A 27324-nucleotide genomic window follows, 5' to 3' on the forward strand; every position below is an offset into this window, starting at 1 on the left:
TGCCATGCCACTTGTTCCACTTTTGGAGAAGTGTCACCCTCTTGTTAGTCTCTCTAACTCCTCTACTATCTCTTGGACATGGCTCATAATCTTCAAAATAAAACTGCTCTTCCCTATCAGCCATCTCCACATCTCCAGCTTGGTCTTCTCTCATTTGGGCTGTATCATCAAACAAAAACTCAGCAGCTGGCCAAAATTTAATGTTTAGCCTTTCTCTTATGGTGGTGAGTGCTTGATTAGGTAGAACAAGCTGAGTCTTCCCCACTGTTGGATGCTCAAAGTTGAAAATGTGCTTCCCATGGTGCATCTCCTTGGCTAAAATGAGAGTAGAGGTGTGATATTGGGTGTCAATCCATCTTGCTTTGGCATTCTCTCCTTGAAGTGGTACATTGGCTGCTACTAGGATTGGAGTGATAATGCCTCCAATGGTTAGAACTCCGATTGAGTTTCTCTTGTGTAGCTTGCTCACCCAACTTCTATAATAGGTAAATTGGACAATGCGGACCATAGCCAAGTCTGTTGCCACACTACTCCCAAGAATAATGGTCCCATCTCTTGCTTGTGTGATGATGCCATAGAGTGTTGTATCAATCAACTTAAGCTCTCCCTCATTCAAGTTTCCAGTTTCCTTCCTAGCAAAGAATGTGTTTGCTAAGGCCTTCTGGAAGTACCTTAGAACTGGACTCCTTATCTTTGAACCCTTGGTCTTGGAGGAAGAATAGAGCTTGTTATCTCCAATTGTTTCCCAAACAGCAAAGAGTTCTTCCTTTGGTATGACCATGTTCTCTTCACTCCCAACTTCAAACCCATAGAGTGTAGCTAGCTGCTTGAGTGAAAACTCATACTTCTTGCCCTTGATGGTAAAATCAATGTAACCAGCTCCCATATCTTGATCCATCCTTCTGAAGAGATGCAACTTGATGGTGGCTAAGAGTTCACAGCTCTCTTCTCCATACCCCCTCCATGCACAATCCCATGAATTTACTTAGATTGCATTTCTCAAAGAGAAACTCAACATCTTCAGCAATACCCAGCTTCTCCATGGTTTCCCTATGTGGACATCTTGTTCCTCGGAAGCTCATCTTCATGAAGGCTTCATAGAGTTGGCTAGGAGTTAGGGCACCAGATTCTTCTTCTACCTCTACTTCTTCTTCACTTTCATTCTCTTCTTGTTGGGGTTCAGCTGCTGGCCTCTTCCCTGCTTTGTTCCTTCTTATGTGCTCTTCAAGAGTATACTCCATCTCCTCATCACGCTCAGTTCTCTCTAGATCTTCCTCAACAGGTTGATGTTTCTTCTTCGACACGCCACTCGACCGCTTAATCGATTGGGCACTCGGTCGTTTGCCTACTCGAGTGGGCGATCGAGTGCTTCCACCAGCTTCTTTTCTTGCAGCAAGCTGTGCCTCTCGACGATCCAAGAAGCGATCAGCAGCTTTCTTGCCTTCAGCCTCACGAATAGCAGCTTATTGTGATGTTTCTCTAGACCTTGAAGACATTTTGAAAGAAAACTGAAAGGAATAGACTCAAAGCTCAAAGTTAATAGGTTAGTAACCCAAAAACCAAAAGAACTAAGCTTGAGTAAGAAGATAGAACTTGAGAGAAATTTTCTAGCTAGATTTTGAGTGTTTAAGCAAATGAGAGAGTGTGAGAGGCTTAGAATCGAGTTTATCTCTTTATAAAGAGGCTAAGGGGACAAAGAGACAAGGGTGGAGCGTCCATACCATTCAAAATTTGAATTGGGAATCTTTGATCCACTTTTGCTGTCACTCGACCCCACCACTCGACCCCACGTGGTCGAGTACTTGACCAAAATTCAAAATTCGAACTCTTCTCTCCCTCCACTCGATCGTGCAAGATAAATTTGAACCGAGTGGGCTTGGGATTGTAGTCACTCGATTGAGTACCTCTCGTGGGTTGGTCGAGTGGCCTCAAAAAACTCATTTCTTTAAGTCCAAATCTTCTCAAACCCATCTATACTCTCTTATAAAGCCTGCCCAACACAAACATAAAAGAAAAATATCAAAACTACAAGAAAAATTAAACTTATGTACAATGATACCTTAGGGACTTCCTCCTAGTGAACTTGTTTAAACTCACTAAGCTTGACATTTGATGCCTTTTCAGGCTTGGATTGGAGACCAAGGAGGTGATGAGATCCTTCCTGGTGTAACTTGATCACCATGAACCTTGTTCTTGGTCAAAACATTCATTCCACTTGAAACTGGCTTATTCTTGATCTTGAGCCTTGGTCTTGCCTTCTTAACAGACTTCTTGTTAAGCTTAACTTGGAGATCCTTCATCAAGCTTGTCAACTCTTGAACAGAATCTTTGAGGTCTTGAACAGCTACCTCATTGTTTGAAACCTTGATCTTAGAGTCCTTGTCTTTCTTCAATGATTCAGCATCAGCTTTATCCTCTATAACAAAAGGTTGGCCTCCAATGGTGGGTTGGTTTGTTGCATTCTTGATGTCAAATCTCATAGTCAACCCATCAGTAATGTCCAGGCTGATTTTACCTTTTCTAACATCTATCACTGCTCCTGTTGTGGCTAAGAATGGTCTTCCAAGGATAATAGGATCATCAGGCTCCTGTTCCATATCAATGATAATGAAGTCAGTTGGTATCCTCGCCTTACCTATCTTCACTGCAAAGCTTTCCAGTTTACCCATCACATCCCTTCTAGAGCCATCAGCAAGACTAATGTAGAGGTTGCTTGGCTTGAACTCCTCATATCCTAGCTTTTGTGCTATTGAGAAGGGCATCACAGTCACAGAAGCTCCAAGGTCACATAAACACTTGTTGAAGTGCATATAGTTCAGTGAGCATGGTAGATTGAATGGACCTAGGTCTTCAAGTTTTGTTGGGATAACAGCTTCCCCAATCTCCTCAAGATCCCTCTTGTCATGATTCTAAGCTTTCTTCTTGGATATCTTAAGTAGCATGCCTTTGTAGAGAGGATATGGAGCATAATGTTCCAAAGCAGGTCATCTCTCTTCTTTTTTGTCTTCAATGACAACCTCTTGTTTCAAAGCCATCGCTTCCCTCTTTTCAATTCTTTCTCTAAGTTCCTTCAGCTTTTGTTCCTTGAAACGTCCTGGGAATGGCATAGGTGGTTTGTAAGCAGGGGGAATGTATTTGATAGGCTTAACAGCTTCTGCAGGATCAACTCGATCGATCACTCGATAATGTACTCGATCGTGTGCGAGGTCGAGCACTTGGTCGAGTGGTATTTCTACTTCATTCTGTTGAGTAAAACCTTCACTATGAGCTTCATCTTGTGACAAATCCTCCCTAACTTGAACCTCACTGTCCTCAGTGACAGGTTCCTCGTAGAAATGGATAGCTTTAGCTGTAAACTCCCTTGGATTTTGAATAGCCTTACCAGGTAGTTGGTTTGTCTTTGGAGCTGATGTAGAAGCAATGTTGCTCTCCATGAACTTGACTTTAGAATTCAAGCTCTCAAACTTAATATTCAGGTCATTATAAGAAGAATCCAGCCTCTTGTTTAGCTCAACCAACTTTTTTGCTGTCTCAAGCTCCCCATTTGCTTGTCCAAGTAGCAATTGCTGCATCATAGCTCTTAAATCTGGTTCCTGGGCTTGGTTGGTCTGAAACCCTAGTGGGGGACACATTGGAGTCTGGTAACCTTGTTGTTGCTACATGGGAACATAAGTGTTATGTTGTTGGGGTTGTTGAGATGGATAGACTTGGTCTTGTGGGTTTGCCACATTTGTACTCCTATAAGCAAAAATTTTGTTCTTGAACTGGTTGTAAGGCTTGAAACCACCTTGGTTCTGCACATAACACAGCTCAGTTACTTCATTCTCCCCATTTTGAATTGTTGTGTCCTCCTCAGCAAAAAAGTGAATGTTCTTCTGTTGAGTAAGCAGAATCTTGTCAACCTTCTCATTCACAATCTTTAAGTCCTTCTTGTACTTCTCATCTGCTCCAGAATCAACAAATCTTACAGTCCTATCATAATCCTCATTGTAGTTGCCATCAGATTGAGCCAAATTCTCCACTAGCTCCCAGCCATCAGCTACATGCTTGTTGAGGAAGTTTCCATTAGAAGCAGTGTCCAGAAACATTCTGATCTTTGATAGAACTCCTCTGTATAGTGTGCTAAGGTGAAACATACTATTTTATGTGGTTTCTTAACTCATGAATGTATGAATGATGCAATCAGACAACAGACTCAAGCTAAGACCAAAGATATATGATCAGGTGGAATGCAAGAGGTTTCAATTACTCTTATGCAGTTGCAGTATAAGAGATGTCAATCCATAATGAGTAAGATGCAAGCAATCAGGATGTGAACACTTATCTAAGTTAAGCCAAATATGAAAGTGGTTTTGATGAAACAGTTTGATAACAGAAATGTAAATGCAGAAAGTAAAGAGCTTTGACAATGCTGAATGTAAATTGAACTAAAGCAGGAAATAAGTAGTGAGAAATGTAATGAAATAGGAATTAAACTAGAAGGATGCAGGACATAAAAAAGAACTGGAAACTGAACTCGAGCAAGCACTCGATCGTATGCTCGATCGAGTACCAGGACGAGTGGGAAGCTACGAAGAACAAAACCAAAACCTGACAATCAAACAGAGCAATATGAAAGCAAATCAAACAAAAAGCGGATAACAGTAATCAAATAGGGAAATCAATAAACAGAGTAGGACCTAGGGATGGATTCATGGGCTGGACTTGAGTTATGATCACCTAAACTAGTCAATAAATCTCAATAAACAGTGAGCTATCTCTAGACAATGACCTTCTAATTCTTGTTAATTCATTCTCATGACAATAACAATTAAGCTTAGATACTGCTAGATCTAGTTCTCACTAGCTATTACGTATAAAAGCAGGCATAAAGACCCAGATCATCAATGTCAAAAACCATCTTGTTCAACCAATATCTTGGGAAAAGCATGATAATCTCCATTGTTGGCTTTATCTAACAACCTAGACATTGGTGTGATGCTAAGAAGCTTAGGATTTGTTCTTACCCTCTCAGATATAAGAACAGCTTAGAGCACACCCAACCCAGAAGAGATATTTAAACAATCAATCTTGACTAGTCTAAGCAACCATAACTCTTATCCATCCTTATCCATCCCTAAGTTCCTAACACACTATTCAGAATCACTAAACATGATGAACAAAATCATAAATCCAGAAATCAATGAAACTGGCATGATTAGAAAGATAAGATAGAGATCTACAATATTGAACAATGAAACAAACTCAGATTCTCAATACCCAGAAAGTTACAGAAGCAACAAAGTATGGAAATCTTAGAGAAAAAAGCTTAAAAGTGGTTGATGAAGTAAACAAAAAGTTAAAATTCCTAAAAAGGTAAAAACTAGGTTTTGTGATATTTTTCTCCCTAAAATGGCTTGTCAGCGGCCATAGAGTACAATGGGTTTATATAGGAAGGTAGGGAAGCCCTAAAATGGCTACAGGACAAAATAAGAAGGCGGCTCGGTCAACTCGACCATGTGCTCGGTCGAGTGCATGGTCGAGTCAGGTCTTCTTCTGCTCTTTTCAGTCGGTCGAGTCCCTCTCCTCACACGGTCGAGTGTCTGGTCGAGTGTGGTGGTCGAGTGAACTTCCGGACATTGGTTCTCTTCTTCTCTAGCTCCTTTCTCTGCTTCTCTTGAATGCCCCACTCTCCTTGATACTAAGATTTTTGTGTGTCTCCTAGTAGGTTCAATTAACCTTATGCAGTTGTAGTACTTAAGGTGTCAATCCAAATGGGATGTTGCTACCACTCAAGATGCAATCAAGAAATCACAAGTTAAGCCAATTCAAAAAGAGTGTTTTTATGTCTAACTATCCTAGAGTGATCAGAATGCAAAACGGAAATGAGTCACAGAACTAGAAACGAAAATGTATGACAAGAAGCGAACAAGAATAAGTGGAACCGAAAACGATTCTAAGCATGAACAAACGAAACAGTCTCAGGAATGTAATATCAATCAAAAAGATAAAATTCGGATGGGAGTAATTGATGTCGGTGGAGTCTCCTAGTCTACAGAGTGTTAAACATACGACAAGCAAACTATCCATAAACAATGAACATCACAAGTTGGCTAATCCAATCTCTTGGCAAAAGCTACTCAGACTCAACCACTTCCATACCTAGCTCTCGCTAGAGAAACATGATCAAGCATGTCATGAAAAACAAGTTCATTCACGTCAACAAACATCCTAGACAACTAATCTCTTAGACTAGGAACGTAAGTCTCTGGCACTAGTTGGTCAGACATTTCATTAAACACCTTTTGGGTGTTGAAATGTCTCGAACCTAGTTCCAATTTATCAGAGAGAAACTAGTAATTCTAACACTAGTCCAGAAGGGATCATACAAATCAAGCTTAAACACTCTAAATCCTAAGATCCTCCACCTAATCTATCCCATCCCCAAGAACTGTAGCACTACTCAGATCCGGAAATCATCACCAAAGACATAAATCCAGAAAATATTGAACAAAGCATAATAATATAGACAAGAATGAGATGAACAACTTTGCAGAAGAAATCAAATGCAAAAACTAAACGGATTAAAAGATATCTGGATACAAAGTCTCAAACGTTTTAGGTGGCTAAGTATAACCTTAAGAACAAAACGAGAATAAAAGATAAGATGTCTCCGCAAAGACTTAACAAAACGTATTTATAGTAAAAGCGTGTGAATCCCTAAAACTTAAAACGATAAGATAGAGCGTCGGTTCAGTGAAAGTGGCTCGAGCATTGTCGGTGAAAGTGGCTCGAGCGTGGTCGGTGAAAGTGGCTCGAGCTGGCTTGAAATAAACGGCATTGGAAAGATGACTCAATTCTCTACAACTTTGATGAAGACATCAAAAGCTGAATCCCTAGACCGATGGCTCGAGTGATGGCTCTATTTAGTGGTCCGACTGGTGCCCTAAGAGTGGCTCGATTGCGTAGGTTGAGAGTGGCTCGATTGTGGAGGTTGAGAGTGGCTCGATTGTGGAGGTTGAAAGTGGCTCGATTGTGGAGGTTGAGAGTGGCTCGATTGTGGAGTTTGAGAGTGGCTCGATTGTGTGCGTCTCCGACGTCTCCTAAAACACCTGAAATACTTCGAAATGCACAATGCATGCAAGGATGATGCAAAAACTTCCTAAACATGCAAAGTGTATAAAAGAGGTTCTAAAATGATGCAAAATGACTAGTTATCCTAGCTAAATTTATGACAAATGCATACTAAGGAGATGCAAAATATAGACATATAAACTCCCCCAAACTTATTCTTTGTTTGCCCTCAAGCAAAAAATCAAGAACAAAGTATGGAAGAGAGGTGTGAAGATGAGGTCTCAGAACCTAAAACATACTGGATAGAGTAGTTAGAATCAAGGTCCTTGTTTTTAGTTCTATGATGCATGGTGATAGAACTTTAATTCTTTAATCTACACATGCAATCCTATCAATCATTCTTTTTAACATTCATTAACAGAGAACCGTGAATCAAGCTAAGCAATGTCATTGAACTCATTTGGCTAGGGCGAAAGGTCAGAGACATAGATGGTCTCCTTCTCAAGTGGTTTTATCAATACAGAACAAGGTTCTCTCATGAAAAGGAGTTGAGCTTAAGAGAAGACTAAAGGTTGAAACCAACTGATGCATACAAGAGCAGCGCCTTGTCTACCCAAAGAATATTCCAAATCGAAGTTGGTCCTATCTCTACCCTTCATCAGAAACTTCATCTCAAACCCATTCTTTCATTCTTTAGACTCGGTCTTAGGAGGAGCTCAATTCTTATCATTCTAGCGGATTGGGAAATCTTTATTATCAGTAAGGTTCTTTTTTTTTTCTTCTAAGGACTCTAGATGATGTTCATATATTTTACCTTGTTTTCCCTTAGTTTATTCACAACTTTTGCATCTTTTGCTATCCATTTAGGCCATTATTGTGTAGCTTTAGGACTAATCATGCATTAGAGTGTAGTTGCATTGCATTTGCATCTTTTCATGCATAAACAGGTGATTTTGGAGCTTAAGGAGCATGGAAGCAATGCTGAGGAGAAGTGAAGCAATCCTGAGGGGAAAACAAGAGAGTTAAGGCTGTAGAATCAAGGTCCGGAGTCCAACTCGACCACCACTTGACCGTGTGCTGAGGAGGACTCGACCGAGTGGAGAACGCACGAGAGAAGCCAGCTCGACCAGCCACTCGACCGAGCACTGGTCGAGTTGACCGAGCTGTGATCGAGCACTTGGTCAAGCCAGAAGCCGGATCAAATTAGCCATTACTTCCCAGTCGACTCGACCACCCGCTTGAGCCTGCGCTCGACCGTGTACCTGTTCGAGTCCGTAGTAGAGTTTGTTGATGCACACAAGGTCAAAAGGCAAAGATAGTCTTCAACAGCCTATTGACAACATCCACAGGCTACAGAAGGGTTTGAGACATAAGCAAGGAAGAGTAGTTCAACAACAACAAGGTCAAGACATCATGGAGCAACAAGCTATCCATGAGCAAAGACCAAGGCACATTGGTGCAGGAGATGCACCCAATACCCACAACCAAAGGGCTGGAATTGTGCCACCTTCAGTAGCAAACAATAACTTTGAGATCAAGAGTGGATTGATCTCAATGATACAAGCAAACAAGTTTCATGGGTTGCCAATGGAGGATCCACTAGATCACCTTGATGAGTTTGACAGAATATGTGGACTCACTAAGATCAATGAAGTGAGTGAAGATGGATTCAAATTAAGGCTCTTCCCATTTTCTCTTGGAGACAAAGCTCACCTTTGGGAGAAGACTCTACCTACTGGAGCTATCACCACATGGGATGCATGCAAGGAAGCTTTTCTGGCCAAGTTCTTCTCCAATGCAAGGACTGCTAGGCTGAGGAATGAGATTTCTGGGTTTGCTCAAAGGAATAATGAGAGCTTTTGTGAAGCTTGGGAGAGGTTTAAAGGATTCCAAACTCAGTGTCCTCACCATGGCTTCAGCAATGAGTCACTTCTAAGCACCTTGTATAGAGGAGTGCTTCCCAAGATAAGAATGCTTCTTGACACAGCCTCTAATGGCAACTTCCTCAACAAGAATGTGGAAGAAGGATGGGAATTGGTTGAGAATCTTGCTCAATCTGATGGCAATTATAATGAGGACTATGATAGGACAAGTATAAGAAGGATTTGAAGATGGTCAATGAGAAGCTTGACAAGATCCTCCTCAGCCAATCCAAGTCCATTCACTTCATTGGTGAAGAGGAAGCTCCAGTTCAAGAGGGGGAGCCTGAATTTGCTGAGTTGTGCTACATGCAGAACCAGGGAGGATTCAAAGGCTACAACCAAGGAGGTTTCAAGAACAACAATCTCTCTTATAGGAGCACCAATGTGGCCAACCCTCAAGACCAGGTCTATCCACCTCCTCAACCTCAACAGCAACAAAACTACATCCCCAAGCAACAACACCAAGTGTTCCAGCCCCAATTGTGTCCCCCACCAGGGTTTCAGACTAACCAAGGCCAGAAACAAGACTTAAGAGCAATGATGCAACAGTTGTTGATTGGGCAAACACAAGGCAAGATTGAGGAAGCCAAGCAGTTTGCTGAGTTGAATCAAAGGCTCACATCACAGTATAATGATCTGAACATGAAGTTTGAAGGTCTCAACTCCATAATGAAGTATATGGAGAGTAACATTGCCTCTACTTCAGCTCCTAAACCCAACCAACTCCCTGGAAAAGCTGTTCAAAATCCAAGGGAGTTCACTGCAAAAGCCATTCATATCTCTGATGAGGAAGTCACTGAGGACAGTGAAGTCCAAGTTTGGGGGAATTCATTAGTTACTGAAGCCCCAAGTGACGTTTGTGCAAAGCAACTGGAGTCCGTTATTGCACTCGACCAGGTACTCGAACAGCCACTCGATCGAGTGCATGCTCGAGTGGTCGATCGAGTTGCAGACTCAGAAGCTGTCAAGCCTGCTAAGTACATTCCTCCTGCTTACAAGCCACCTCTTCCATTCCCAGGACGTTTCAAAGCACGAAAGATTAAGGAGCTTAGGGAAATCATTGAGAGAAAGGAGATGATGGCTAAGCAACAAGAAGAAGAGAGGGTTTTAAAGGAAGAAGCTGTGGTTGAGGAAGTGTTGGCCATACAAGAGATCACCATTGCTTACCAAGAAGAAGAGAGAGGACCTGCCTTGGAACAGTATGATCCATATCCTCTCTACAAAGACTTTTTGCTTGATTTGTCAAAGAAGAAGGCTGAAGCTCAAGATGAGAAGGATCTTGAGGACCTTGGAGGAGTTATCATTCCAATCAAGCTTAAGGATCCAGGTCCATTCTATCTGCCTTGCACACTTAGCAATCTTCACTACAACCAATGCCTTTGTGATTTGGGAGCTTCAACAAGTGTGATGCCATACTCCATAGCACAAAAGCTTGGGAGAACTGATTTCAAGTCCACCAACCTTCATATATGTTTAGCTGATGGGTCAAACAAAGAGATAGTTGGAAGGTTGGAGAATGTCCCAGTCAAGATAGGGAAGGCAAGGGTTCACACTGATTTTGTGGTGTTGGAGATGGACAAGGAACCTGAAGATCCAATCATTCTTGGAAGGCCATTCCTAGCCACTGTTGGAGCAGTTATTGATGTCAAAGAGGGTCTTGTGACCTTGAACATTGCTGAAGATATAGCCATGAAGTTTAACATCTATAACCCAACCAACCTTCCTACCATTGATGATCAACCTTTTACTATCAAGGACAACGCAGGTCAAGAAGGTTCAAGTGGTGAAGCAACTCCAAAGGCTAAGCTCTCCTTTCAAGATGATTCTGTGGAAAAGCTTAAGAGGTCAGTTCAAGAGTTGACTAGTATGGTTGAGGATCTTCAAGTTAAGCTGAACAAGAGGTCCTTAAGGAAGGCAAGACCAAGGCTCAAAATCAAGAAGAAACATGGTTTGTGTGTTAAGGGTGAGGTGATCAAGGATCAACTTCACAGTGATCAAGAGGTTCCAGGGAGGATTTCATCACCTCCTTGGTATCTAAACCAAGTCTAAAAAGGACACCAAAGTCAAGCTTAGTGACTTTAAACAAGCTCACTAGGGAGGAAGTCCCTAAGGTATCCTTTGTAAATATGATTTATTTTCCTTGTAGTTTTGATGTGTTTTCTTTTTTGTTTGTGTTGGACAGGCCTTTAGGTGAGAATGTAGTTGGGTAAGGAGGGAATTAGACTTGGAGAAGGAGACTCGCAAGCCCACTCGACCTACCCACGAGAGGTACTCGACCGAGCTGGAAAGGAATTGAGGCCCATTTGATCTTCAAATCACTAGAACGATCGAGTGGAGGGAAGAACAAGAAAAAAAATTTTGAAATTTCAAAATTTGGTCAAGGTGCTCAACCGTGTACAGTCGAGTGTGGGGTCGAGTGGCAGCAAAAAGCAGGTCAAAGATTCCCATTTCAAATTTGAATGGTATGGACGCTCGACCCTTGTCTCTTTGTCCCCATAGCTTCTTTATATAGACCTTGCACGAAACTATGCCTCTCACATTCTCTCATTTGCTCAAAACCATTGAATTAAAGTTTTAAAGTCTCTCTCATAGCTTATCTTTTGCTCAAGCTTAGTTCTTTCAAGTTTTTGGTTCACTAACCTATTAACTTTGAGCTTTGAGTCTATTCCCTTCAGTTCTATTTGAAAAATGTCTTCAAGAATCACTAGGAAGTCTCAACAAACCGCTGCAACCTCTATGGAACGTCATGATGCTAGCCTTGAATCAAGAGGAGAAGCTGGAAGGGCCACTCGACGCCCCACTCGATCATGCACTCGACCGAGTGGTGGTTCGAGCAGCCGGTCGAGCCAGATGCCGCGTCCAAGGAGAGAGAGAGTTGAGGAAGATCCTGAGAGGACTGAGAGTGAGGAGGAAAGGGAGTCAACTCTCAATGAGTTCATGAGGAGACACAAGGCCAAAGGGAAGAGGCCAGCAGTTGAGGTTGAACAAGAGGAGAGTGAGAATGAGAGTGAGGAAGAAAGTGAAAAAGAAGAGATAGAGGATGATGGAGAAGCTGAGTCCTGTGGGTTGTCAAAGAGGCAACTCTATGATGCTTTCATGAGAATGGAGTTCTTAGGGACTGGATATCCACACAAGGAAACCATGGAGAAGCTAGCCATTGGTGAAGATGTGGAGTACCTCTTTAAGAAAAACAACCTAACCAAGTTTATGGGGCTGTGCATGGAGGGCTACAAAGAAGAGAGTTGTGAGTTTCTAGCCACAGTCAAGCTGCATACATATGCAAGGAAGGATGCTGAGTTTGGAGCTGGTCACATTGCTTTCACAATCAAGGGGAAAAGGTATGAACTTTCAATGAAGAAGATAGCCAATGTGTTTGGTTTTGAGGTTGGGAGCAATAGGAGTTTGATGATTCCAAGAGAAGAGGTCTATGTTGTGTGGGAAACCATTGGGGACAACAAATACTACTCATCCTCCAATTCCAAGAGTTCAAGGATAAGGAGCCCAGTCCTAAGGTACTTCCACAAAGCTCTTGCCAACACCTTCTTTGCTAGGAAGGAAACTGGGAATATTAATGAGGGGGAGCTAAAGATGATTGATTTGGCTCTCAATGGAGTCATCTTCCAAGCAAGAAATGGCACCATCATTCTTGGGAGCACTGTGGAGACTGACCTAGCAATGGTGCTCATTGATCACATGATTTACTTGAGAAGTTGGGTAGGCAAGTTGGAGAATAAAGGATCAAGAGGAGCACTAACCATTGGGGGAATCATTACTCCAATCCTTCAAGCTGCTAAGGTTCCACTTAGAGGAGAAAGGGTTTCACCAAGATGGATTGACTCTAGCTACCTCACCTCTACTCTCATCCTAGCCAAGGAGATGCATCAAGGGAATCACATTTTCAACTTTGAACTTCCAACACTTGGGAAAAAGCAACTGATTTTGCCTAACCAAGACCTCACCACCATTCAAGAAGGAGCCAACATTGACTTTTGGCCAGCTGAGGAGCATTTGTTTGATGGGATAGTTCAACTTAGAGTTGATGAAGCTGGAGATGTGCAAATGGCTGATGGGGAGGAGCAATTTTACTTTGAGGATTATGAGCCCAACCCAAGAGATAGTAGAGGAGTGAGGGAGGCTACCAAGAGATTAACCCTTCTGCAAAAATGGAACAAATGGCATGGGAAGAGGTTTGATAAGCTGAAGAAGAAGGTGACCAACATGGCTAAGTCCATCAAGGGCTTAAAGAAGGAGATTGCTGAGTTGAAGAGTGGGAATTCTTCACCTACACCATCAAGCCCTTTGAGGAGGAGTAGCTCAACTAGAGCACTTTCTAGAGTTGCGAACCCTGTGGAACCAGCTAGGGCTTCAATGTATGAGCCAAATCAGAGGGAGAGGAGCTCAAGTACCCGAGAACAACCCTTTTCAAGGTACTCGACCGGGTCACTCGAGCACCCACTCGACCGAGCACCCCCAATGCACTCGGCCGAGTTCCAGCCCAGATCACCCTATGGTTTCCCACCTCCAGCTGCTTATCCAGGATATCAAGGTTACCCTACCATCCCACCCCAGTACTTCATGGATCCAGCACTCTACCAGCAGTTCTACCAGCAGCAAGGTCAACATTTTGACACTCGTGGTCCAGCTCGACCCCCCCACTCGAGCACGTACTCGACCGAGTCCCGGTCGATCCCCATCGTCGAGCTGCCCCAATCTCCACCTCCAAGTCACCAACAAGACCCCAACTACTCCTATGACAGCATGCAGATGGATGTGGACAACTACTTACACAATCCCTAAGGTACCACTATCACCTTCCCTTGTAGATATCATAGCATTTGACATTGTGTTTTGTTTTTTGTTTTTCATCTTGAATCCTCAATCAAATTTCTTTCACACAGGGACTGTGTGATTTAAGTTTGGGGGAGGGTTTGAGATAGCATTTGACATTGTGTTTTGTGATTCTTATTTCAATTTTTTAGCATAATCATGTTAATACTTGCATAGCATCTAAGGCATAGAAAAACCCTAAAAATTTGAAAATTTTTGCAAAAATCTTTATAAAAAAAAGAGTGTTCATGTAGTTTGCACTGCACATTAGGATCTTGTTTAGCATGTTTCATGTAGGATTGTATAGTACTTGCATTAGGGATCTATGATGAGTATTCCCTTATTAGCTTGTTTATTCACTAGACTAGGATCAATGCCCAAGTTAATAGTACTTTGATGCTAGTTGAGTGGTTAGAATAAGATTGAACCAAGCCTTGAATTCCTACATTGCATTTGGTCTAAATTGAAGCATGTTGAGATTTGAAACCATTTCCTATTTATAAGAACCTAATATTGACTTTCAATTATCAATGTGTGCAATGCTTTAAACTCATGGATACCACATACATATTTGGATCATCTTCTTCCTTTTTACCACTCTTGTTGATCCAAGTAGCTGATTTCCTCATTAAGAATCAGTTCCCCTACCCCTAAACCAAACCTTCTTTCAAGCCATGTTTATTCTTGTGTGTGTGAGGCCTATTTTTGGGATTGAGCTTGGTAGAAAGTGTTAGGTTTGAACTGACAAGAGTAAAGCCTTGTGTAGTTCTAGTTTGCATTTTTCAAACTAGATAGGACTAGGTGGTTCACTTGTTGGGTTTGGGACTTGGCTATTATGAAAAGAAAAGAGGAAAAAGAGAAAGAAAAGGTTAGAGTCTTTAGGAGGGGAATGTGTTTAAGAAAATTTAAAGTCTAGTGAAAGAATGGGAAGAATAAGGTTGTTTAAAGATGGTTCTAGTTAAAGAAAAGAAAGAAAGGAAAGAGAAGTCTAGCAAAATGCTTATATGTCTTAAGAATAAGAAGAAAAGAGAACCATAGCAAATAAGTAAGAATCCCCCATTCCACTAGAAAGATCAAATAAGAAACCTCTCCTAAGACTTTAAAACCAAAAGAGAAAAGGGTGAAAAAGAAGAAAAGAAGTTAAAGGGTAGCACTAGGACCAATTGGGTTTAGATTGATAGGATAAACACTTTGGGTGCCTTTGGGTAGACAAGGTTTTGTTCTTGTATGTGTCTAAGTGTTCTTACCTTTAGCATTCTTCTAAAGCTCAATTCATTTTTTATGAGAGAACCTTGATATTGATAAGCCCTACTCTAAAAAGAGACCTTCATTGTCTCTAAACCTTTTACTGTCAAGCCAAATGAGTTTAACCATTGCATAGAATTGATTCATGTTCTTGATTAATGAATGTTAAAGGAAATGGTTGATTTGAATGCATGTGGATGTCTAAGGCTCAAATCTATGAAGGTTGTGATATGCTTGTCTAAAGTCTTTAAGTATAGCTCATTCAACTTGCATCATAGTACTAGTAACTTGGACATTGATTCTAGATAGTCTATTTGCAAGCTTTAGGAGTTGAGATCCCACTTTCAAACCTCACCTACCTTCTTTTGTCTTAATTATTTGCTTGAGGGCAAGCAAAGACTAAGTTTGGGGGTGTTGATGTTCATATATTTTACCTTGTTTTCCCTTAATTTATTCACAACTTTTGCATCTTTTGCTATCCATTTAGGCCATTATTGCGTAGCTTTAGGACTAATCATGCATTAGAGTGTAGTTGCATTGCATTTGCATCTTTTCATGCATAAACAGGTGATTTTGGAGCTTAAGGAGCATGGAAGCAATGCTGAGGAGAAGTGAAGCAATCCTGAGGAGAAAACAAGAGAGTTAAGGCTGTAGAATCAAGGTCCGGAGTCCAACTCGACCGCACCACTCGACCACCACTCGACCGTGTGCTGAGGAGGACTCGACCGAGTGGAGAACGCACGAGAGAAGCCAGCTCGACCAGCCACTCGACCGAGCACTGGTCGAGTTGACCGAGCCGTTGACTACTTTGACTTTTTGTATTTTTAGGGCTTCCACCTCACCACTATATAAAGCCCTTGTACCTGCAGCCACCAAAGAGTCCAGCTTTTTAGAGAGTCTAAAACCTAGTTTTTACCTTTTTTAGATATTATTCCTTTTGCACTTTTCTTTTATTTTTAGATTTTGTACTTGTTTGAGAGAGAAAGACTAGATTCTTATATTTTGTTTGTTTCATAACTTTCAAAGTATTAAGATTTCGAGTTTTATCTCTTCATCAATATTGTAGATCTCTGTTTCATCTTTTTAATGATGCAAGTTTCATTATTTTCTGGGTTTTTGACATATTTCACCATGTGTTCTTGTGAGTAGTTTGTTTAGGACCTTGAGGATGGGTTAGGCTGGGTTGATCTTGTGGTTTGTTTGATTTGGTCAAGCTTGATTGTTGTAGATCTCTTCTAGGCTAGATGATCTTAATGCTGATCCTATATCTGAGAGGGTAGGGTTTGATTTCAAGCATCTTAGCATCACACCAATGTCTAAGGAGCATAGATAAGGCTAGATCTAGAGCTTACCATTAGGCTTGCTAAGAGATTAGAAGTCTTGTTTGGTTTGAGATGTATTGCTTAATGCCTGCTTGTGTAGATTCTTTTCTTTGTGAGAACAAGTCTAGAATTGCATAGGTTTGATTGTTTCTTGCCATGAGAGTGGATTAAACATGTATTAGAATAGTATGTCTAGAGATCAGCTCAATGTTTGCTTGAGATTTGTTGACCAAGTTAGATAACCACAATGATTAGCTCAGCCCATGAATCCCTCCTCAAGGCCTTCTTTGTTTATTGAAATCCTAGTCTAAATATCATTGCTTGCTTGTTGTTTGATTAGTTTTAGCATTGCTCTGTTTTTCTTGTGTTGCTCTGTTTTCACGTTTAAGTCTAGCTCGACCACGTACTCGACCTACACTCGGTCGAGTGCTGCTCGAGTTCATCCCCAGAACTTGTGTTTTTGATTTGTGATTGTCTTGTTTCATTCCTGTTTCATTTCCATTGCATTCACGTAGTTTCTTGTTCATTACTTGTCTTGCATTAGTTCATTAGCATAGTTTCTATCTTTGTTCTAGTTTCATTATAGCTTTAATTTGTTTGTTCTGTTTACATTTAGTATCCTGTTCTAGTTGTTTTTACTTTCTGCATTTTATATCTCATTTTAGGATTGTTAGTGACAAACAATCTTTACAATTGGCTTGACTTAGACTCATATGCACATCTTAATTGTTCACAATCACTCGGATAGGATTGACACCTCTTATACTGCAACTGCATAAGGGGAATTGAAACACCCTGACTTTTATTCATTCCATACATCATCATTCCATACATCATTCATTCATACACCACAAAGAAAGTCAGTTTCACTAGACATCTTAAACATTTTACTTTCTTTTCTTTGTCTAATCTTTTCATTTTATGCCCAGAACCAGTAACTCATTATTTTGCTCAACCCAAATCCTTTACTAGACTTGTAAACCTTGAAAACACATCTCCCCCCTAAAGACTTTCTACCCTTTACTTTCTTTTTACTCGTTCAGTTTTCTGCATAAATCCATACCCAATGCCCAAGATCGAGTTCTCACCTAGTCCTACTAGTCCAGATAACGCGAACTAGAACTACACAGGATCCTACACTTGTCGGTTAAAACCTAACACTTTCTAACAAGCTCAACTTGGAAAAAGGCCTGACACTCAAGAATACAATCGGCTTGAAAGAAAGGTTGGTTAAGGGTGTGGGGAACTGTTCCAAAGTCAGGATTAGGTTCAGGTAGATAGGGAATGACATCAATTCAAAACATGCTTCAATCTTACGTTTTCAAATTCAATCAACATACATCAAAGAACTAATAACAAGGGCCTTGATCTTATCCTATTGAATCCAGCATGCTACCAAGGTTACAATCATCATTAATCCCTATGTTAAATGCAACAACCCTATATGAATGACACTAGACTCAATCCTAATATGCAAGTGCAAGCTACATGAACACTTTGTTTTTGTGGAAATTTTCAAGTTTTTTCATTTTTTTTGGTTTTTTTTATGCAAATAAATGAATGCAGACTCAAACATGATATGATACAAAAATATGAAATAAGAATCACAGAACACAAGATCAGATACATCATCTCAAACCTTTTCCCAAACTTAAATTACACAGTCTCCTGTGTAAGAAAAATTTGCAGAACAATTTGAGAATATCAACACAAACAATGCAGGAATGAAATGGTATATACAAAGGAAGGTAGGAGTACCTCAGTAGTAGAAGAAGGAGTCGGAGCTCGCCCAAGGAGGAGCTTTATATTGACTTTGTCCTTCACCTTGTTCCAGATCCGCAGGTGTGACCTCAGCTGGTTGGTCGACTTGCTGCTCAACCGCTTGCGTGTTCTGATACATGCTCGGCTGCTCGTCACACTGCATGTCATCGACTTTAGACTCGCCATGGTCTGATACCAACACAACAACCTCAGTAGGCTGATAATCACCTTGATGTTCAACTCGCTGCTCAGCCTCACTCTCAACCTCATGCTCATCTTAAGCTGCAGAACGACGCGCGGATCACTGACTGGAGGAAGCTCTGGAACCTCGCAAACCACGTCTCTGTCTCTCCCTAGACTCGTGTGACGAGTGGCGTGGAGGAGTGGGTGAAGGTTGACTCTCCCGTGGCACATATGAAGATTGACGTGCTGGAGAGGGAAGCGGAGATAGTGTTCGCTCGAGTGTCATGGAGGCGCATCCCGGCATGGATCTGGTGTTCTCTGGGATAGACCTAGGGACGGCGGTAGTGGAAGTCGAGCAGCTAAACTTACGCATGAAGTTCGTCATAGTCTTGGTGAAGCTGCTGAACGCCTTGTCTCTGGCCTCCCCCCAACACTGAAGCTTGTTGAGGCGTTCATGAGCTGCTCTGACTCCCTTAGCCATTCTTGGTTCTGTGTACTCCTCAAAGTAGAACTGCTCTGGGCGGTACTCCTCTGTATCCTCCTCCATCGGGTCTGCCCTTGCTTCTGCAATCTCTGCTCGCTGCACCTCTTCCCCAGATTCGTAGAGAGTGCCCGTGGGAGGTATGAACTCGAAATGTTCACCCCTCAAGATAGTAGTCAACTCGACGTAAGGCAGGAGTAATCTCGAGGTACCAACCTCCGGATGCACAAACTTTTGAATCAACCGTCCCTGCCTCAAACCCCGCTCTAGAGTGCGCAACTGTCGCATGTTGTTCACGTCGATCCAGCGTGGTGGGTGTGGCTCGGAAGATAATGGAACACCAGCTGCCTCAAGAAACCAAGTCGCCACGCTGCCCATACATATCACTCCGGGAGAGTAGTTGCTGTTGAGTTGCGAGACCCAAGTCTTGTATGACATCATGTAATTGATGAGGTAGAGCGAGATGGAAGTATTGGATGTGTCACCTTGCAGCTCGGTGCCATCCATCGCCGTGAATGAGAGTCCCTTGAGCGCTAGATCAATCATTTCAAGCTTGCCATTCGTGATGTATCCCTTAATCTCCTTGGCATAGAATGCGTTGGCCACCGCCTTCTGGAAGTAACGCAACATTGGGCTTCTCAGGTTCAGCGCCTTTGTTTTTGACGAAGTGAATGTAGGCGTGCTCCCAATCGTCGCCCAGAGTGCTGATCTGCGGTGTAGTCCCCGTTCCACTGGGAAATCCAAAAATCTCTTCGATGGTTCTGAAAGTAAGTGTGTAGAATTGACCATGAACGCAGAATGTAAGATAGCCCAGGCCTCTATCAGACATCATGCCTGGCTCATCCGCATACAAGTGCATCTCCAGAGTAGAAAGGAACTGGATTGTCTCCTCTCTGTATCCACTCTTGGGGGTGTTCAAAATTCTCTCCAAATGGCACCGCCAAAATAGATACTGAACATCCTCCCCAATCCCTAATAGCTCCATCTTCTCAGGATGCGGATATCTTGTTCCACTGAATTCACACTGTTGGAACAGCTCGTAGTACTCCTTGGGAGTCAACTTCGTCTCGTTAGATTCCGTCATACAGATTTCCTGGGAGCTTGTTTTGAGCGCGACTCAGGTTCCTCCTTTTCGTAATCACTGTCTTCCTCTCTTGAGTTAGAAGCTTGTGCTGGTCTCTTGCCGCGACTCTTGCTCTTAGTGAGCGGATTGGCAGGTCTGCTTGACCCTGCTTCTTGGCCTGAACCCCCAACAACTCCGCCGACCATGTTTTTCATTGATAAGAAACGCTTTGTCATAGACTTAGGCGATGAGCGTTCTCCTGCCTTACAACCATAGGCATCTCTCATTTCCTCTATTAGCTCAGCACTCTTTCTGCTCTGCTGAGACATCATGAACTCAAAGGTAAGCGTCAATATGTTAGTGCACAAGTGACAAAAGCAATTATGAAGATTTAAACTTGAAAGTGCAAAGGGAGGATAAACCAAACGAGCGTGTGCAGTGGAGTTGGCTCGATTAGTGCGTCGGGATTGGTAAGTTGAAACCGGCTCGATTGGTGAAGTTGGCAGTGGCTCGGTTGCTTGTGTTGAACGAGTTGAAAATCAAGTCGAGAGTGGTATCACGAGCGAGAGTTTGGCGACCGGAACGAGTGGTTAGTGGAGAATGGTGACGAGAGTGTGGCTCGAGAGGGATTGTGAGAATGGCTCGATTGAGATGGTTCGAGATGGTGGCTCGATTCATGGCCGGGTTGTGACTCGATAGAGAGTTCGTCCGTGGCTCGATTGACGCTATTCGGATTGGTGTGCAGCGGATGTGTCGAGTGGTCACGAGAATGGCTAGATTGATACTTCGCAGGTGTGATTTGAGCTAGCGGATGGAGTGGCGACTCGAGTTCGGCAGCACGGCAGGGGTGACAAGGTGGCAGATCCGGTGGTCTCGACGGACACGTACGGATATGGCTCGATTGAGTGTGTCGGACCGGCGAGACAGCGATGTTGGCTCGAACGACGAATACAGATGTTGCTCGAACGGATGGCGCGAGAGAGACGACGAGCGAACAGCCTCAGCGGAGTGGACGTACGGCGGCTGTGGTTGCAGTGACGAGAGTTGATGAGGCTGCTTGAATAATGGTGAAAGAGTGAAGTGAGAAAAAGTGAAGTAAGAGATAGTGTAATGATATGTTTTGGTTGGTGATGGTTGAGAGTGAAAGAGAGGTTAAATAAATAGAGTTATGGTGAAGAGGTCGTGCAAGTGGGGGAGAAAGGGAGGGTGGTGGGATGATGTGAGAGGATGAGACATAAAGGTTGTTTGTCTAGTGGGGGGGAACAAAGGGTGAAAGAAGGTGAAGTGATGGGCACGTGGGTGAGAGGAGAAGATTGGTAAAACCAATAATTAAGATTCCCTCTCTATATTGTCTTCTGTTCCCGCATTAAACCAACAGTCTCTCTTTGAATCTGCTTCTCCCTTATATAATTTTTTTATCCTCAATCTCTTCTGTAAAATTCATTATTCTTGACTTCACTCTAAACTCACTCTTTTAACCGCAATTTTTTTATTGTTGCTTAGACTCCCTTCTGTAGATTCCTGAACACTACAAAACCCAAAACAAAAATTAAAAACACAAGAATCCTAAAAAAAATATTTACAGTGATACATTTGGGACTTACTCCCAAGTGAGGTTGTTTAAAGTCCCTAGCTTGACTTTTCCGCATTTTATGCTTTTTTGGGTTCATAGAGGAGCACAGAAGACCCCTCTGGTCGGACTTGATCAGCTAAATATTTCTTGACTCTCTGACCATTTACAGTGAATTCGCTACCATCCTTGTTCAAAAGAGTGATGGCTACGAATGGCAGAACTTCCTTGACGTCAAAAGATCCAGACCACCTAGACTTAAGCTTTCCTGAAAATAACTTAAGTTTGGAGTTGAAAAGCAAAACTTGATCCCCAGCCTTGAGCTCCTTGAAACCAATTTTCTTATCATGAAAATTCTTTGTTCTTTCCTTGTAAATCTTTGAACTCTCATAGGCATCAAGTCTGATTTCTTCGAACTCATGTAGATCAAGGGTCCTCTTGGCCTGGGCTGTATCAATATCCAAGTTCAGCAACTTGATAGCCCAAAGCGTCTTGTACTCAACCTCCACAGGGAGATGACATGCTTTACCATACACCAACTGAAATGGAGTTCTGCCTATTGGCGTCTTGAACGCTGTTCTGTACGTCTAGAGAGTCTCGTCCAGCTTGACAGACCAATCTTTCTTCAAAACCCCGACAATCCTTGACAGATAACCCGTGATTTGTTTGTTCGAGACTTCAACCTGTCCGCAGTAGACACCTTGTGCTTGACACCGTATTTCTTCAGCATGCTTTCAAACACCTTGTTGATGAAGTGAGTTCCACCGTCACTGATCACTGCTCTGGGTATCCCATACCTTGGAAAAATTATACTTTTTAACAGCTTCAGAACAACCTTGTGATCATTGGTAGGACTGGAAATGGCTTCAACCCACTTAGAAACATAATCAACTGCCACCAGAATATAGACATTACCATTTGATGGAGGGTTGAAAGGTCCCATGAAGTCTATACCCCAAACATCAAAAATCTCTACTTCCAGGATTGGATTCTGGGGCATCTCGTTCCTCCTTGTGATGTTGTCCATCCTCTGACAAGCATCACACTTGGTGATGAAACTGTGAGCGTCCTTGAACAAGGTTGGCCACCAGAGACCCGCTTGAAGAACCTTCTGAGCTGTCTTGAATGTGGCGAAGTGACCTCCATAGCTGGAACCGTGGCAATATTCAAGTACTCCCTGCACTTCCCCTTCTGCTATACATCTCCTAAATAGACCGTCAGAACCTCTTTTGTACAGATAAGGCTCATCCCAGAAGTAGTGGTTGACCTCCCTGAAAATTTTCTTCTTCCTGTAGAGATCCATGTCATCAGGAACTTCTCCACAAACCTTGTAATTCACGACATCTGCATACCATGGTGCAGTCTCATAAGTGATCGCCATGCATCTGATTCTGAGGTTCTCAACCCATGTGTCATGCATCCGCTCACAAACCTAGGCAACCAGAAGTTGTTCCTCAAGTATTGAATCATCTATGGGAACAGAATCTTCAATCCTCATTCTAGACAAATGATCAGCAACTTTGTTTTCTATGCCTTTCTTGTCAACTATCTCCTTGTCAAACTCCTGAAGAAGCAGGATCCATCTCAACAGTCTTGGTTTGGTATCCTTTTTCGAGTAGATGTGTCTTAGAGCAGCATGGTCAGTATACACTATGACCTTCGAACCCACAAGGTAACTCCTGAATTTTTCGAATGCAAACACAACTGCTAGGAGTTCCTTCTCTGTGGTAGCATACCTTCCTTGTGTCTCGTCCAAGGTGCGACTTGCGTAGTAGATGACATGAAGCTTCTTGTCAATACGCTGTCCTAGAACTGCTCCAACTGCGAAGTCTGACGCGTCACACATAATCTCAAACGGATGATCCCAATTCGGAGCTTGAACTATGGGTGCCGAAACCAAGGCCTCCTTGATCTTGCTGAAAGCTTCCAAGCATGTTGCATCAAATTCGAACTCAACATCCTTGCACAGCAACCTTGTCAAAGGTCTTGCAATTTTTGAGAAGTCCTTGATAAATCTCATGTAAAACCCAGCATGTCCCAGAAAGCTTCTGATGTCCTTAACTGTCTTAGGCGGTTAAAGCTGAACCATGACCTCAATTTTAGCTTTGTCAACCTCAATTCCTTTCTCAGAAACCTTGTGTCCTAGAACGATCTCTTCTTCAACCATGAATGGCACTTCTCCCAGTTCAGCACCAGGTTCGTCTCCTCACGTCGTGTTAATACCCTGCACAGATTTAACAAACAGGAGGAGAAAGTGGAACTGTATACAGAGAAGTCGTTCATAAACACTTCCACTGACTCCTCAATCAAATCCGAGAAAATTGATGTCATGCACCTTTGAAAGGTGGCAGGAGCATTGCACAAACCAAATGGCATGCGTCTGTAGGCAAAAGTGCCATAAGGACAGGTCAATGTTGTCTTTTCCTGATCATTTGGGTGAATAGAGATTTGGAAGAATCCACTATACCCATCAAGGAAACAGTAATAAGGATGACTAGCTAGTCTTTCCAACATTTGATCAATGAAAGGAAGAGGAAAATGATCTTTACTAGATACAACATTCAACTTCCTATAATCAATGCACATCCTATGTCCTGTGATGGTTCTAGTTGGGATTAACTCATTTTTTTTATTTTTGATCACAGTTATGCCTCCCTTCTTAGGTACACAGTGCACTGGAGATACCCAAGTACTATTAGAGATAGGATAGATACCTCCAGCATCAAGAAGTTTTAAAATTTCTTTCTTTACTACTTCCTTCAGGTTATTATTTAATCTCCTTTGGGGTTCAATACTAGCATAAGACTCATTTTCAAGATTGATCCTATGTGTTCAAAGATTAGGTGAGATTCCTTTGATATCATCTAAAGAATAACCTATAGCCTTTCTAAACTTCTTAAGCTCAGTTACTAGCATCCTCAATTCATCATCACTCATCCTAGAATTCACTATGACAGGATAAGTAGAATTGGTTCCTAGAAAAACGTACCTGAGTCCAGAAGGGAGAGTTTTGAGTTCTACCTTCGGAGCTTTCAGTTCTGACCAGTCATCAGCATGGGAGTCAGGAGTGATCACGCTCGAGTGGGAGGGGTGCGACTCGATTGAGCGGGACGTCGGTGTTTCGAGTTGGGTCTTGACGTTGGTCAAGCGGGAGATATCACGTTCTGAACTCTCTGTCTCAACTGCATGTACCTCCTCTGCATCAGATAGCTGCTCGAATTCCTCTAATCCATCCGTTTCTTTGTAGGAATCTAGCAGATTCTTGTAACAAGTGGTCTCCTCATGCAAGAACCCTTCTTCTCCATCCTTGGTTAGTGCAGTTTTGAGATGATCCTCCTCAGCTAATTCCTCCAACAACTTATCAGCCAACTTATCCATCTCTTCAATGTAGAAGACTTGTCCTCCTATTGTTGGCTTCTTCAAAGTATCCTTGATGTCAAACCTCATAATGAAGTCGTCGCCCAGATTGAGATCAATCTTGCCATTTCTGACATCAATGATGGCTCCAGCAGTCGCCAGGAACGGTCTTCCTAAGATCAGAGGATCTTTCGGTTCTTTATCCATCTCCAGAACCACAAAATCGATTGGCACTTTAACGTCTCTGATCCTGATGGGTAAGTCTTCTAAAATACCATTTGGAAGTCTGATTGATCTGTCTGCAAGGATGAGAGAGATGTCGCAACCCTTGAACCTTGTAAAACCCAACCTCGTAGCAACAGAGAGTGGTATAAGATTAACTGAAGCGCCAAGATCACATAGGCACCTGTCAAAAGACATAGGTCCAAGAGAGCAAGGTAGAGTGAATGATCCAGGATCTTTGAGCTTCCTAGGTACAATCTTCTTCTGGATGATTGCACTGCACTCAAGACTTAGTACCACCATGCCTTAAACTTCTTTTGATCTCTCCATCACTAAGTCCTTGAGGAATTTCTGGTAGTGAGGAACAAGTGCGAATGCATCCAGCAATGGCATCCTCAACTCAATCTCCTTGACTTGTTTTTCGAACAAGGCTTTGTACTTCTCAGTAAGCTGCTTCTTGAACCTCACTGGGAATGGTATAGGAGGCTTGTATGGTGGAGGGATGAATCTCACAGGTTTGTCTTCAGAAACAACCTGTTCCTTAATAGCTTCAGGTTCGGACTTCTTCACTGGTTCAACCGAGTCCTTGACTGCTTCGACTGGGTTTTCCATCTGAGCCTCATCCTTAACAAAATCCTCCCCATCTAATTCCTCACTGTCTCCAATGACGTCTGGTACTCCTTGCCTGGGAGGCAATGTTTTCCCACTTCTCAGCGTGATGGCATTGGCGAACTCCTTGGAGTTCTGAACAGCCTTTCCTGGGAATTGGTCAGGTTTTGGTGCAGAAGTAGATGCGGACTGGCCTTCCATGTACTTTATCTTCGAATTCAGCGCTTCGAATTTGACGTTCAGATCATTGTAGGAACATTCCATCCTCTGACTAAGATCAGCAAACTTCTTAGCATTATCCATAGAACCGCTAGTTTGACCCTGAAGAAGTTTTTGCATCATTTGCTTCATTTCTTGATCTGGGACTGTAGTAGGCTGAACTTGTTGAGGGTGGAATCATGGCGGTGGTCCTGAGGGAGCCTGGTAACCTTGCTGGAATTGTTGTTTGGGAACGAATCCCGGATTGTAAGGCACAAAAAAGTTTTTGTTGACCTTGTTGTTGTTGTTGAGGCGGATACACCTGATCTTGTGGATTGGCAACATTGTTACTTCGGTAAGACAAATTGGGGTTTGCCTTGTATTGGTTGTAACCTTTGTTGTACCCACCCTGATTCTGGACATAGCTGATCTCCTCAGTCTGCTCACCCTCCCCATCTGGAACTTGGAAAGGGTCATCCTCAGATACAAAGTGGACGCTCCTCTGTTGGCTTAGCAAGATACGGTCAAGCTTCTCATTGACATTCTTGAGGTCTTTTTTGTACTTCTCCTCAGACCCAGCGTTGCCGCGAACTGTGCGGTCATAGTCTTCATTTTAGTTGCCGTTAGACTGAGCGAGATTCTCCACCAGTTGCCATCCTTCCTCAACGTCTTTTTTCAGGAAATTACCATTAGAAGCAGTGTCAAGCAGCATATGGATCTTTGGTAGTACACCATGGTAGAGAGTGCTCAGCAGTGACTCGTTGCTGAAACCATGGTGTGGACACTGGCTATGGTAACTCTTGAAACGCTTCCAGGCTTCACAGAATGATTCTGAGCTCTTCTGAGTGAAGCTGGAAATCTCATTCCTGAGACGTGCTGTTCTGGAGTTGGAGAAAAACTTGGCCAAGAATGCTTTCTTGAAACCATCCCAGGTGGTGATTGATCCCTTGGGGAGGTTCTTCTACCATTGATGAGCTTTGTCTCCCAGGGAGAATGGGAAGAGGCGCAACTTGTAACCATCCTCACTCACGCCATTGATCTTGGTGAGACTGCACAGGCGGTCGAACTCGTCCAAGTGGTCGAGTGGATCCTCCATAAGCAACCCGTGAAACTTGTTTCCTTGGATCATGGAGATCAGACCACTCTTGATTTCGAAGTTGTTGTTCTGCATGGCGGGAGGGACGATTCCAGCACGCTGAGTATGAGTGTTCGGTGCATATCAGCACCAATGTTTCGCGGTCCCAGATGTGGTCCATTTGGTTGTTCCATTGTGACGGGTGCGGGATGATCATTGAGTTGACGAGCTTTTCGTGGTCGTTGTAACCGGTTGATATCGTCGATAGCACAAAGGAAGTTCTGATGTCCTCTTGATCTGGTGTGCATGCAACATTGCAATCAACAGGTTCCTGAGATGCAAAACAAACAAGCAGACAACCAAAACAAGTCAGTACTCAGAATGATAAGTGGGATAGAACTTAATCTTGCAAAACTTGAAATCTTAAATGTAACAA

General features: G+C 42.6%; 2 non-coding genes across 2 annotated transcripts; one reads left to right on the plus strand and one right to left on the minus strand.

Annotated features, from left to right (window-relative positions):
* Positions 1–8862: 8862 nt before the first annotated feature.
* LOC147928432 (small nucleolar RNA R71) lies at positions 8863–8969 on the minus strand. The gene has a single exon (XR_015581017.1). It is a non-coding gene; the product is annotated as a small nucleolar RNA R71 (small nucleolar RNA).
* A 17611-nt stretch (positions 8970–26580) lies between these two features.
* LOC147928433 (small nucleolar RNA R71) lies at positions 26581–26687 on the plus strand. Its single transcript, XR_015581101.1, has one exon. It is a non-coding gene; the product is annotated as a small nucleolar RNA R71 (small nucleolar RNA).
* The last annotated feature ends 637 nt before the right edge of the window (positions 26688–27324 follow it).

Source organism: Camelina sativa, chromosome 14 (assembly GCF_030686135.1).
Source record: "Camelina sativa cultivar CO46 ecotype springtype chromosome 14, ASM3068613v1".
NCBI lineage: Eukaryota > Viridiplantae > Streptophyta > Magnoliopsida > Brassicales > Brassicaceae > Camelina > Camelina sativa.